General features: G+C 43.4%; 1 long non-coding RNA gene across 1 annotated transcript in view; it reads left to right on the plus strand.

The window, feature by feature from the left end:
• The window catches only part of LOC138767929 (uncharacterized), a 141,502-nt gene that overhangs the window by 22,187 nt on the left and 104,955 nt on the right, over positions 1–14,360 (plus strand). Inside the window, exon 3 of the long non-coding RNA XR_011358884.1 lies at positions 4,766–4,799. This is a non-coding gene — a long non-coding RNA (uncharacterized lncRNA). The remainder of the gene's footprint in view (positions 1–4,765; positions 4,800–14,360) is intronic.

Consider the following 14,360-nt stretch of genomic DNA (forward strand, 5'->3'; position numbering starts at 1 on the left):
AGAAGCACGGGGGAGAGAAGCACGGGGGAGAGAAGCACGGGGAAAAGAAGCACAGGAAAGAAGCAGGGGGGAGAAGTATGGTGGAGAGAAGCACAGGAGAGAAGCAGGAGGGAGAAGTATGGTGGAGAGAAGCACAGGAGAGAAGTAGGGGGGAAAAGTATGGTGGAGAAAAGCACAGGAGAGAAGCACAGGGGGGAGAAGAAAACAGGCCCAGGTTTCACACTGAGTGAGTATAAATACATTTAGAATCTATATTATTAACTATATGTATAATATGTACTGTTTTAGTGTCATTTTGTGCCATTTTGGTTGGTGGTGTGCCCCGGGATTTTTTAAGTATAAAAAGTGTGCCGCGGCTCAAAAAAGGTTGAAAATCACTGATCTAAGCGATACTTATACTGTTTTTTCATGACAACTATACTTTGTTAGTAGTACATTTTAGGCAAAACATCACATAAATACATCAAAATCCAAAAAATTGTTAGCATTTCATTTGTATTTTGAAATGGAGATAAGTGCAACTGGAGCACGCCCAAGTCTGATTGTTTTGCGTTTAATTAAAGGAGAAGTCCGTCGAAAATTATTGTATTGCCCCCCAAAAGTTATTAAAATCACGAAGAAACACTTATTACAGGAAATGCTTCTAAAGGGCTTTTTTCCCTGCACTTACTACTGCATCAAGACGTCACTTCATGGATAACATAGTGATGTCACTTCCTGGATAACATGGTGATGTCACGACCCGACTCCCAGAGCTGTGCGGGCTGTGGCTGCTGGAAAGGATGATGGCAGGGGGACACTGAGGGACAAAGGGCACTGAAGGGACACTGAGCATCCCTCTGCTATCATCCTCTCCAGCAGCCACACCCCGCACAGCTCTGGGAGTCGGGTCGTGACATCACCATTTTATCCAGGAAGTGAAGCCTTGATGCAGTAGTAAGTGCAGGGGAAAAAGCACTTTATGTGCATTTCCCGTAATAAGTGTATATTGGTGATTTGTAGAGATGAGCGAACTTGAGGGATTTCTGGTTCGTATGAACCAGAAATCTCGGCGTCTGATTCACGCTGTCTGCCCGCTTCGTGCAGCGGGTGGATACAGCGTAAGGAATGCCTAATCAGACGAACATCATACGAACCAGAAATCCGGCAAGTTCGCTCATCGCTAGTGATTTGTATAGCTTTTGGGGGACAATACAATACTTTTATAAAAATTTTCTCCGGGCTTCTCCTTTAAGTTGAAAAAGTTGGATGTATCACTGAGGCTGCCTGGAAAACATGTTGAATAAATGTTTAAGGCGGCGCACGCAGAGGTCATGTCCCCTCTGTGTGTGGACACACCCCTATTTACGCCTCTGGTGCAAGTGGCAGGGACACCCGAGGGGAATAAAATATCTACAAAACCAGCGATTGCGTTTGTCCTTTTGTACAGATGGTAGGAGGTTTATAAGTTTAGTAGTAATTTTCAAGAATATAAAAAAATATATATATATGTTTTTCGGGACTAATTCAGTTTCGAAGTGGCTTTGACAGATACCTTGATGGAATATTTACAGGGGTAATTAAGCTGAAACCATGGGTGTGTTACAGATTTTTTTTTTTTAAAGGGGTTATCTGACGTTAGATAACTTTACATAATTCCGCTGTTTACCACTAACCACAGCCACCTCCACTTTCAAGACGAACTCCTCTCGGAAGTGACAGTCCACCTAGCCAATCACTGACTGAGACGGGACAGCGGTGTGGCTAGTGATTGGCTCTCACGTCCACTTGGAAGCGGAGGGGGCTGTGATCAGTGGAGGACACCTGAGACCTGTAGGAGGACACCAGGTGAGCATAGAGAGTTAAGTATAGGTTCCTTTCTGTTTTCTATATGACATCAGTGATATATTAAAAGTTGGATAACTCCTTTAACCATGTAGCCATAAAGATTAGAAATGTTATTTTTTTCCAGTGAAAAGTTGTTTTAGCTTCCTTTTTTTAATTTTCTCAAGAATTAATAGGAGAAAACACAGTTTGTTATGCACTCGTATGAATTCGTAGAAAAAAATACCCTCAAATGTGTTTCTCTTGAGCAGGGAAATGTATTTTGGGCACATGTCAGGACTCAGAAAGGGAGGACCTTTAGTAAAGATTTTACGGGAATTATTTTTGGGCACCATTTAGCATTGATAGAGACAGTGTGGTTCCAGCGCAGTGGAAATCCCAAGTCCCTATTGTGTAAACTACACCCATTGGGATAGTCTTATCTGTAAAGATAAAGAACTTGTTTTAGGCTATACATGTGCTCCCATGAGTGGCCACCTCAGGATTGGCAAGGTACATTAGCTTTTTTTTACTATATGGCCTGATCAAAACGTGGCATCATCACACTGCACCTATAAGGGTCCTTCCTCAATGGACCTGATTTACTTAAGTCTTCCTGGCAGCAAGTTGTCGGATTTTTGTCCATTTTTTTGCCAACTTTTAGTGGACCGACACATTTGCTGAAGGTGTGCGACACAATTTGTGCACAAACCAAACAAACTTTTCATTTTTGTCCTAAAAAAGTGGCTGTGTCATGGGTCGGTTCTTTAAAACCTGCCACAACCAACAGATTTCCTGAGAAAACTGTCATTTTTTTTTGACAGGTTTTCTATTCTAAAAAACAGTCACTTCTAGTCGGGTTTTAATTTTGTCTTGTGAAAAACCTTCCAGATGTACATTGGTCGACAGACACATTATTGAATTTGGCGTAAAAAAAAAACAGACACAAAAGACAGCATAACGGCTTATAATTGACGCGTTGTTAGTAAATTAGGCCCATTGGGTGGTTAATATATTTCACATATATCATTACCATAGCAGGTCACTAGCCACATCCTCTCTGAAAGGTCTTTGGGGCCCTTAAAAAAATGTTTGCAAAATTATTACCCCCTCCAAACTCCAGCTTGGTAGCATTACAGTAACATTATTTATTGTTTATTGGGAACTGTTTCACCCTCCCCGATAAATTCAGGGCCTTTTACATGGACCGATTATTGGCCAGAAGTGTTCCCTGAAACTGGCTGATAATCGGCAAAAGTGTAAAAGTGACAGTGATCAGCCGAGGAGTGGAAAAATGCTTGATCCTTAGCTGATCTCATCTTTTGGTCAGGCTTCAAAATTTATAGTTATCAATGCCACCTCTTCCTGTGTAAACAGGACATATGCGGCCGATAGCAATGGGAAACTGACAGCACGTATATGTATCCCTGCTGTCAGTTTCCAGCTGTGTATACTTACCTTCTATGCTGCTGTGTGATCTCGCTCTCTCATCCTCCGGATGCTGCTGTATACTCCAGGGAGCAACATGGGAGAGCCAGTAAAGCGCTGTGCTGGATCATAAGCAGCGTAGAAGGTAAGTATACACTGCTGCCTGTTTGATCTAGAAACTGACAGCACAGATATATGCATATCTGTGCTGTCAGTTTCCATGGCTGCATGAATGATACAATGATTTGTTGTGCTGTGTAAAGGCACTGATCTCACTGATCAGTTTCTGTCCTTGCATGACCCTTTGGGTGCGTTTACACAGAGAGATTTATCTGACAGATTTTGGAAGCCGAAGCCAGGAATGGATTTAAAAAGAGGAGAAATCTCTCTTTCATTTATGACCTGATCTCTGTTTATAGTCTGTTCCTGGCTTTGGCCTAAAAAATCTGTCAGATAAATCTGTCTGTGTAAACGCACCATTAGTGTTTAGCCATGCGGTTTGCTTCATGGGGAACCAAATGTGTTTAAACTGTTGCTTAGCCATTGTTAACTTAAGGCCCTATTCCACGGAACGATTATCGTTCGTTTTCGGACGATATCGACCGCTACGGCCGATAATCGTTCCGTGGAATAGAGTGCAACGATCAGCCGACATCGTTCATGTCGGCTGATCGTTGCAGTCGCTTGTTTTTCAACATGTTGAAAAACAAGCGACTGATGTAGCAACGATCTGCTGCCGTCGCTCCGTTGAATAGAAGCGTCGGCAGCAGACGCTGCTATATCCTATGGGCTGCCCGGACGATCAGCGATCCTCCGAGCAGCCCCCCCCCCCCCGCAGCACCCCGCCGCCCCTCCCGCACTCACCCGCTCGCTGCCGACGCGTTGAATAGCGGCGGCAGCGAGCGGGGAACGAGGAGCAAACGAGCGCTGACAGTGCTCGTTTGCTCCTCTTAACGACCCGTGGAATACGGGCTTTAGTCTATGGGTGACACCCTACACATGGAGATCTGCTAGGATGGATAGAATCTGAATCCACAATGCTTATTATGCCAATAGTGAATATACAAGGTATACAATATACAAGGTATTCACTGTTACGGTATCACCCTTGGCCCAAATATGCTTGGAATCGACTTTGACTTTAGTTATCAGAATATTTTCCATTTTGTTGGTTGCCGTTCAGTCCTCCCTGTGTTACCACAACCTCGGTGTCCAGATACCTGGCGGTGTAAGTCCTACAAAGCTTTCATCTTTTTACATTTTCTTAAGCGAGGAGATAATTACCTCTAAGTAATAAATTAGCATTGAGATTTTTGTTACTGAATTTAACAAATTAATCACTTCTCAAATCAATTAAACTCCGGTATTACTCAACATCCTTTTACTTTTAGAGTCCTCACATAATTATACTACCGTCAGTCATTTTATAGCTGAATTCATCATCCATATCTGTGCAATTGAAAAACCATTTCTTTTTGTTTTTAACATTTCTTCTTCCATATATTTTCTTTATTTCCTTTTTTTTAAATTTCAGATACGGCTTTAGAAGAATCCAAAGCAAAACCCAGGTAAAAATACATTTTATCATCGTACACACAGGCTACATTATTACAAAGATCTAATAGGTTATCTGAATGATAAGAAATAGATCCTTGTGGTTGTGGTGATTGTCTCCGAAGTCACCTACAAGAGGGGTTATTTAATTTTCTGTCACATTTTTTCGTTTTACATGTCCGCAAAATTTGTGGAATGGTTTCTATGGCCTCATTTACATGTCCACAATTTTTGCGGATCCCTGATCTGTGCCGCAAAAAAAAAGGGACATGTCCTAGTGCCAACCGCAATTGTGGCACGGACAATATCAAGAGAAGCCAATATGATCCATTTTTCGGGGATTGCAAATCTGTAGTGTCCGTTTTTTGTGGATCCGCCTATTGTCACAATCACTCTTTTAATTCCTCCTTGCTTAAGAGGTGTGAGAGCTATTTAGCATATCCTTTCTTCCCAGAATTCCCAGTTGAGCAGCATTGATATGTAAGGGTGCGTGCACACTACGGAACTGGCGCGGCGTATTCCGTCGTTCGTCCCAGCTCGCGGCGGCACGCATTTCGCCCGTGCCATAGACACTATCCTGTGTCAATTCTTTCGGCGGAACGCGTAATGCACAGAATAGTGTCTATGGCACGGGCGGAAATGCGCGCCGCCGAGTGCGGGGACGAGCGACGGAATACGCCGCGGGTCATACGCGCCAATTCCGTAGTGTGCACGCACCCTAAGTCTTTATGACAGACACTCCTTAAGATGAACTAATACCCCTTAGACCAACCTCGATAGACCACTCACTAGTCAGCCAAAGTCCCTGCTCTGCACTGAAGAGGGCCAACAACCACAAAACTTTTCCTTTTAGAGAGATTGTTTGGCTTGGCATAATATCCCCTAGATAGAGTGAGACTTGACTTAAAGGCCTATTTTACATATAGCTCCTTCTGGCAGCCATTTTCACCAGTAAATTGTTTCAAATGGCAAGGGAAAATGGCTGCCAAGTGATCATATGACCTTTTTGGAGATAAATCTTTTTCTTTCACTAGTTAAACTTTATTAACGATATGGTGGGCATTACGGATGTTTATTTCTGCACTAACCCTGAATACCAGGTCAATGCCCGGAGAGGACAGAGCAAGCTCCTTTTCCATCTCCCTGTTCTAAAAATCCATTTAATATATTGCAGACAAAAAAAAAAAATGACGGATTAAAAATATTTGGACGTAAAATATTATGTAAAGTGATGCTACTTGATATATAGTACATACAGGTATGAACTCCACTTTTGTGGAGTTCATACCTGTAGAATGACATATATATATTAGGGATGGTCCGAACCGAGTACGAACCCGAACCCTCGGTAATGATACCCGCTGTCTGCCCGCTCCGTGGAGCGGGCGGATCCAGCGGGAGGACCGCCTGGAAAACTGGGATACAGCCATAGCCATAGGCTGTATCCCAGTTTTCCAGGCGTTCCTCCCGCTGTATCCGCCCGAACCCGAACCTCGGCAGGTTCGGACCATCCCTAATATATATATATATATATATATATATATATATATATATATATATATATATTGGTCATTCTAATGAACTCAATTAAATCCAACCTGATACTGCAATAGTTTGCCATTGTTGCAACAAGTCACTTTGTAAAATTCTGAGTGGTATTATTGATGTTTTTAGAATGTTTGGCAACTGAGCCACAAAGCAGACTATATAAAATTAGAGTGGGGTCATTACAAAACGATTTCACGGAATGCTGCTATGCTAAGTGCATAAAAGTCACCAACATTCTGCTGACTAAAGGGCCTTTTACACCTATTATCTGCCTCGAGCAGATCTTTATTGTCTGCTTATCTTCTTGTGTAAACAGGATTTGTGTGGCTGAGAACGATAAAGGGAAATATATACATATATATATACTGTATACATATATATATATATATATATATATATGGTTCTGTGATATATACAGGGTGGTCCAAAAGTAGGTAGACAGTGTGTAATAGGGTTATGAATTTAGTTAAATTTTGCCTAACGAAATTTAAGAAAATCCAGTACGATTGCGAGGGGGGGGGGGGAGCTTGCCACGGGCGATTGTGGGGGGCGGAGCTTGCCACGGGCGATGGCGGGGAGCGGAGCTTGCCGGGGGGGTGCCGCGGGTGTGTGCAGAGGCTATGGCGCGTGTGAGTGAAGGATGCTACGGGTGATGGGGGGGGGCAGTTGGTTGTGGGGCGGGGGGCTGTGTGCTGCGGGTGAGTGCTGGACGGTGCGCCGGGAAGCTCTGGGCTGGGGGTGACCAGGTGGCTGCTGTTAGAGAGGGAGACAGTGACAGCTGCGGACTGTCTCTCTTTCTAACAGCAGCCACCCCATCAGTGTTCTCAGTCACTTCACTGTGCTGGGACTGAGGACACGTGATGCCGTCTCGGAGGGTGGGGGCCAGGAGCGTGTCGGGTTGGACTGAGGTCTGATGATTCTATGCAATCCGTGGGGGTGAATGCAGCTGGATAACCAAATATCTGGTTAAAAGAAAAGACATAATTGTATTTACTGGTATAATGAGAACATGCATTTAACATTAGAGCAACAAATAATGAGCCTGGTGTCAATGTTTGGGGTGGTGTTTCAAGTTTTTGTGTTTTAGGACCAATGTTTATTGATGGAACAGTCACAGGAGATAAGTATCTTGAAATTCTAATGTATAAAGTTGTTCCCCAGTTACAGCAACAGCCTAAGAGCCCTATTGCGATGCCCGGGCCCCTAGGGGCCACTCCACTGATGGGTGTTGTTACTGGCATGAACCGGGGCAGCTGCTGAGCAGAGGATTGTCGCGGTTTTGGCACGAGGGCAACACAGCTGAGAACCGGGCTCCTGACCATGCGGAGGCTGGGCATGCGATTCTTTGTTGTCCTTAGTCAGGGCACCAATTATCACACCAATGCCAAGGTTTAGAAACAACGGTAGTTGTATATTTATTGTAACGGTGGTAACAAATAGCAACAGTCTCTCCGGATGCAACCGGGAATAAGACAATCTTGAATAAAGCAGAGTAATGGGTGATGCTGCAATAGGCTGTAGGAGAGCGTGCTGAATGATGAGAGTAGTAGTAGTGGTACTGAGGAAGAGATGCTGGGTGGAATGGAACTGAAATTAATACTTGCTGTTGGTGATTAGAGAAGATTATAAAAGGAATGACTGAAGAACGGCACCCAGATCTGGAGAATAGATGAGAATCTTGAGAACTTGAGAATAGAACACAGCCAGGAATACTTCTTGTGGAGCTGGAGCAGCAGAGCACACGTATCTCTCTCCTGACAGGGGGAGAGAGATCAAACACACCTGTCCCCCTGAAGGTGGAAGACAAGACTGAGGCAGTAAGTCACATGGTATCCTCAGCCAAAGCTCGATGGCCATTGGAGTTACCATGAAAGCAGGGGCAGTCACTTGACATCCAGCCATTGCATCATCACACCACTAGGCATATACAGTGAAATATACATGAGAAGTACCATACTTGAACACTGTGGGGCGACATAATACCATTAGGCACTGATAACTGAATATGCATACAAGAAATGAATGGAATAGCAGACCTGAATACTGAGAGGGGTGACACAATACACACAGTTTGCAGTGGACCAGAGCTTTCCAGAACAGGACTAGTTATAATAAAGAGGTAGATACAAACTAGTGAACAGATAGCCTGTTCTGTCTTGGATACTTCTTATTGGATTCAGTTGCGCTCCTTAAGTCTGGTCCGGTGAGGTGAGCAACTTGTATATTGGTGATACTGTGCTGCTACAATTGTTACTGTGAATTATTCAGTATACCATGAAATTGTCACTTCTAGCTTTGGTGGAAACAGTTTGCGTTCAGGCTTCTTCTGCTCCCCAGTGCACACAGCGAATACTGACCTCAACCCCATCCAACATATTTGGGATGGATTGGAGATGGTGAGCTCAGCCCTTTATTCCAACACTATTGTCTGACCTTACAAATGCTCTTCTGGATGAAAGGGAAAACTTCTCACAGACACCTCCAAAATCTTGCAGAATGTCTTTCATGAAGAGTGGAGCTGCAGGGTGGGAGCAGCTCCATATAAATGCCTTTAGATTTAAAATCGTAAGTCTTAGAAGCTCCTGATGTCCATATAGTGTATTACATTACATTACATTACGTTGGGAAAACACATATGTCTATAAAGTTTAGCCAAGAGCGGGGAGAAGATGTGGATGAAGAGGACAGGTGCGCATATGTTTAGAATTTTGTTTCCCTCTGGAATAAATTAAAAATCCCATATGGTATAGAATGATGTGCCCTAAAAAGGAGCAATTTTCCTTCTGATCCCAAGTGGCGATCAGATTGGATCCACCTTCACAACAAGACTTTTATGTGTTAGTTCTGTTCTAAGGTTTCATCTTTTTTGAAGCCTCCTCTGTTTTTGCTGTGACCGGCTCCTGTAGACTTTTCCACAGAATCACGGTTCTCATGGTAAAGAAGGCTTGTCGCCTTCGGAAACGAAACCTTTTTTTTCTTTTTCTCCCCAGACGTCTCTTCTTAAGACTAAATAATGTAATTCTTTTAATCTTTCTTTGCAACCTAAGATGTCTCATATCCCTTATCAGTTTAGTCGCCTGTCTTTGTACTTTTTCTAGTTCCAGGGAATCCTTTCTATGAACTGGTGCCCAGAACTGAACTGCATATTCCAGAAGCAGCTGACTGACATTGCATGCTGTTCTGTAGTCTATGATCTACACATACACCCAGATCCTTTTCAACAAGTATCTCTCCCTGTTATAACCCCTACTGTCAGACATATGATGCACATCGGCTATAGGTACCCAGATGCATCCACATTGAACCTCATTTGCCAAGTGAATGCCTAAGCACTCAATAGAGGAATTGATCAATGATTTACACCAGGTTTCTTGGATTTTTGGTAACTAACTCCCAACTCGCCAATTTTGAAAAAGCTGGCGGAGCAGAGAGTATGAGGGGCCTGCCAGATTTGCTTGTGTAAGTTGCCTTGTGTAAATCTTAATGGAAATTTAAGCCAATATGGAGGTAGGATGCCTTTGTGCTCCTTTGTTGCAGATTTATTAAGAGACCAGCGCCCCTTAATAGATATGCCGAAATGACTGTCATCAGAGAATCTACCTAGACCAGTGGGGGGGCACCTGTCTTAATACATTCAGCACAGCACAAAGGATGAAGAAATGAACCTTCATTCTCAGCTCTCTGTGTTCAGTAGGGGGTTATCAGCAGGTTAGATGCGTCTAATGCTGTGTTTACACGGAACGATTATCGTGCGAATTTGCACAATAAAGATCTAATTCGAACGATAATCGTACGTGTAAACGCAGCGAACGATCAAACGAGGAGCGAGAAATCGTTCACTTTGATCTTTGAACATGTTCTTAAATCGTCGTTCGTCGTTCGCAAAAATCGCAGAACGTTCCGTGTAAACAGTTGTTCACCGATTTTACCTGTGTGCGAGATAGGCTTAAGCGATCGCAAAACGAATTTTCCGTACGATATATCGTTCCGTTTAATCTTACTTTGAAATTGCTAATCGTACAATCGGTGAATTATTGTTCCGTGTAAACGCAGCATAAGGCTTGTTAAGTAAAACATCACACACAGACCAATGTACGCACGCCACTCCCATAGGTTTGCCCACAGAATTACGGCTATGAAGATATACGGGGAAAAAAAAGTGACGTCGCTATTCTTTGCATGGTTATGCACAGTAGCTCTAATTTAAAGAGGCATTGACATGTCAAACGTTTTGATCAGTGTAGGTCTAGGTGCTCAGATGATCGGGAGAACAAGTTTTTTTATATCTAAGGGACTTTTAGATTTCTGTATATCTGGGGAAAAATGAGAAGTTATACAGATGGTTCTTCAAGAAGAAGGCCAACGGTGAAGTGCCCAGAGCACAGAACAAGGAACTACAGTAGGAACAAATGATGTGTATATGTGTGAATTTATGTACAACTAGAAAATGTACCCGGCGCTGGCCGGGTATAAAGTGTCAGTGTGTTAATTAGATTTGTTCTAAGGTGCCCAGGAGGCCAAGCTAAAGGTATTGTTTCATCTGAGTTAATCAGTGGAATTAGTGTATACCTGTAGTGCATAGTTAGAGGGGTTCTGTATACCCACAATGTATAGTTTTTAGGGGTCTCGCATATCTGTAGTGCATAGTTGGGGGGGCTGTATACCTATAGTGTATAGTTGAGGGAGGTCCTGTATACCTGCAGTGTACAGTTGGTGAAGGTCCTGTATACCTGTAGTGTATAGTTCGGGGGTCCTGTATACCTGTAGTATATAGGTGGTGCTGTATACCTGTAATGTATAGTTGGTGGAGGTCCTGTATACCTGTAGTGTATAGTTTGGGGTCCTATATACCTGTAGTATATAGCTGGTGGAGTTCCTGTATACCTGTAGTATATCTGGGGTCCTGTATACTTGTAGTATAGAGTTGGTGAAGGTGCTGTATACCTGTATTATAGAGTTGGTGTAGGTCCTGTATACCTGTAGTGTATGGTTTTGAGGTCCTGTATACCTGTAGTGTATAATTTGGGGTCCTATATACCTGTAGTATATAGTTGGTGGAGTTCCTGTATACCTGTAGTGTATAGTTTTGGGGTCCTTAATACCTGTAGTGTATAGTTTGCGGTCCTGTATACCTGTAGTATATAGTTGGTGGAGGTCCTGTATACCTGAAGTATATAGTTGGTGGAGGTCCTGTATACCTGTAGTATATAGTTTTGGGGTCCTGTATACCTGTAGTGTAAAGTTTGGGGTCCTGTATACCTGTAGTATATAGTTTTGTGGAGGTCCCGTGCACTTGTAGTGTATAGTTTTGGGGTCCTGTATGCCTGTAGTGTCCTGTATACCTGCAGGGTTGTATTTACCCGTATGGCAGTGTTATTCAGTCACAGTGTGTCGGTATTGGTCATGTCTGGTATGGGGGTGTTATCCAGTCACAGTATGGCGGTATTGGTCAGGTCTGGTGTGGCGGTGTTATCCAGTCACAGTATGGTGGTATTGGTCAGGTCTGGTATAGCGGTGTTATCCAGTCACGGTATGGCAGTATTGGTCAGGACTGGTGTGGCGGTGTTACCCAGTCACAGTTTGCCGGTATTGGTCAGGTCTGGTATGGCAGTGTTATCCAGTCACAGTATGGCGGTATTGGTCAGGTCTGGCAGTGTTATCCAGTCACAGTATAGCGGTATTGGTCAGGTCTGGTATGACAGTGTTATCCAGCACAGTATAGCGGTATTGGTCAGGTCTGGTGTGGCGGTGTTATCCATTCACAGTATGGCGGTATTGGTCAGGTCTTATATGACAGTGTTATCCAGTCACAGTATGGCGGTATTGGTCAGGTCTGGTATGACAGTGTTATCCAGTCACAGTATGGCGGTATTGGTCAGGTCTAGTGTGGCAGTGTTATCCAGTCACAGTATGGCGGTATTGTTCAGGTCTGGTATGGCAGTGTTATCCAGTCACAGTATGTTGGTATCAGGTCTGGTATAGCAGTGTTATCCAGTCACAGTGTGGCAGTATTGGTCAGGTCTGGTGTGGCAGTGTTAGCCAGTCACAGTATGGCGATATTGGTCAGGTCTGGTATGGTGGTGTTATCCAGTCACAGTATGGTGGTATTGGTCAGGTCTGGCAGTGTTATCCAGTCACAGTATGGGGGTATTGGTCAGGTCTGGTATGACAGTGTTATCCAGTCACAGTTTGGTGGTATTGGTCAGGTCTGGTGTGGCAGTGTTACCCAGTCACAGTTTGGTATATCTGTTGTGTCCTGTATATACATGTACTGTATGGATGGAGTAGGGGGTCCTGTATATACATGTACTGTATAGATGGAGTAGGGGGTCCTGTATACATGTACTGTATAGATGGAGTAGGGGGTCCTGTATATACATGTACTGTATAGATGGAGTAGGGGGTCCTGTATATACATGTACTGTATGGATGGAGTAGGGGGTCCTGTATACATGTACTGTATGGATGGAGTAGGGGGTCCTGTATATACATGTACTGTATAGATGGAGTAGGGGGTCCTGTATATACATGTACTGTATGGATGGAGTAGGGGGTCCTGTATACATGTACTGTATAGATGGAGTAGGGGGTCCTGTATATACATGTACTGTATGGATGGAGTAGGGGGTCCTGTATATACATGTACTGTATAGATGGAGTAGGGGGCCCTGTATATACATGTACTGTATAGATGGAGTAGGGGGTCCTGTATATACATGTACTGTATAGATGGAGTAGGGGGTCCTGTATATACATGTACTGTATGGATGGAGTAGGGGGTCCTGTATACATGTACTGTATGGATGGAGTAGGGGGTCCTGTATATACATGTACTGTATAGATGGAGTAGGGGGTCCTGTATATACATGTACTGTATGGATGGAGTAGGGGGTCCTGTATACATGTACTGTATAGATGGAGTAGGGGGTCCTGTATATACATGTATATACAGGACCCCCTACTCCATCCATACAGTACATGTATATACAGGACCCCCTACTCCATCTATACAGTACATGTATACAGGACCCCCTACTCCATCCATACAGTACATGTATATACAGGACCCCCTACTCCATCTATACAGTACATGTATATACAGGACCCCCTACTCCATCTATACAGTACATGTATATACAGGACCCCCTACTCCATCTATACAGTACATGTATATACAGGGCCCCCTACTCCATCTATACAGTACATGTATATACAGGACCCCCCACTCCATCTATACAGTACATGTATATACAGGACCCCCTACTCCATCTATACAGTACATGTATATACAGGACCCCCTACTCCATCTATACAGTACATGTATACAGGACCCCCTACTCCATCTATACAGTACATGTATATACAGGACCCCCTACTCCATCTATACAGTACATGTATATACAGGGCCCCCTACTCCATCTATACAGTACATGTATATACAGGACCCCCTACTCCATCTATACAGTACATGTATATACAGGACCCCCTACTCCATCTATACAGTACATGTATATACAGGACCCCCTACTCCATCTATACAGTACATGTATATACAGGGCCCCCTACTCCATCTATACAGTACATGTATATACAGGACCCCCTACTCCATCCATACAGTACATGTACTGTATAGAAATCCGGGTGGTTTTTCCGGACGTGTGAAGGGGGCCTTACAGAACCTAAGAACCGAGGCTTGTACTTGCCAAGCCTTTCCCATTAAGATGAGTGGGGATGAAGAAGAATAACTTGTTTTACCTAAAAAAAAAAAAAAAAGGTACATTTATGCCCTGTTATGTATGTGGTAAGTATCTGAGTTTACCAATTTTGCCACTGTTCACATTACAGTGTCCATTTCACATTACTGCTGACCATTCAAAGCTATGAAATACAGCTGTATTACTTTGCAAACGATGTGACCTTCTCTTAATTATGACCATGATTTCATGGGAAGGGTCTGCTAATACACCAGTAATAGAATCCTATTGCTGTATTGCAAATATTTAAATGCTTTATTCACGACTCGGGTA

Source organism: Dendropsophus ebraccatus, chromosome 1, assembly GCF_027789765.1.
Source record: "Dendropsophus ebraccatus isolate aDenEbr1 chromosome 1, aDenEbr1.pat, whole genome shotgun sequence".
Taxonomy (NCBI): domain Eukaryota; kingdom Metazoa; phylum Chordata; class Amphibia; order Anura; family Hylidae; genus Dendropsophus; species Dendropsophus ebraccatus.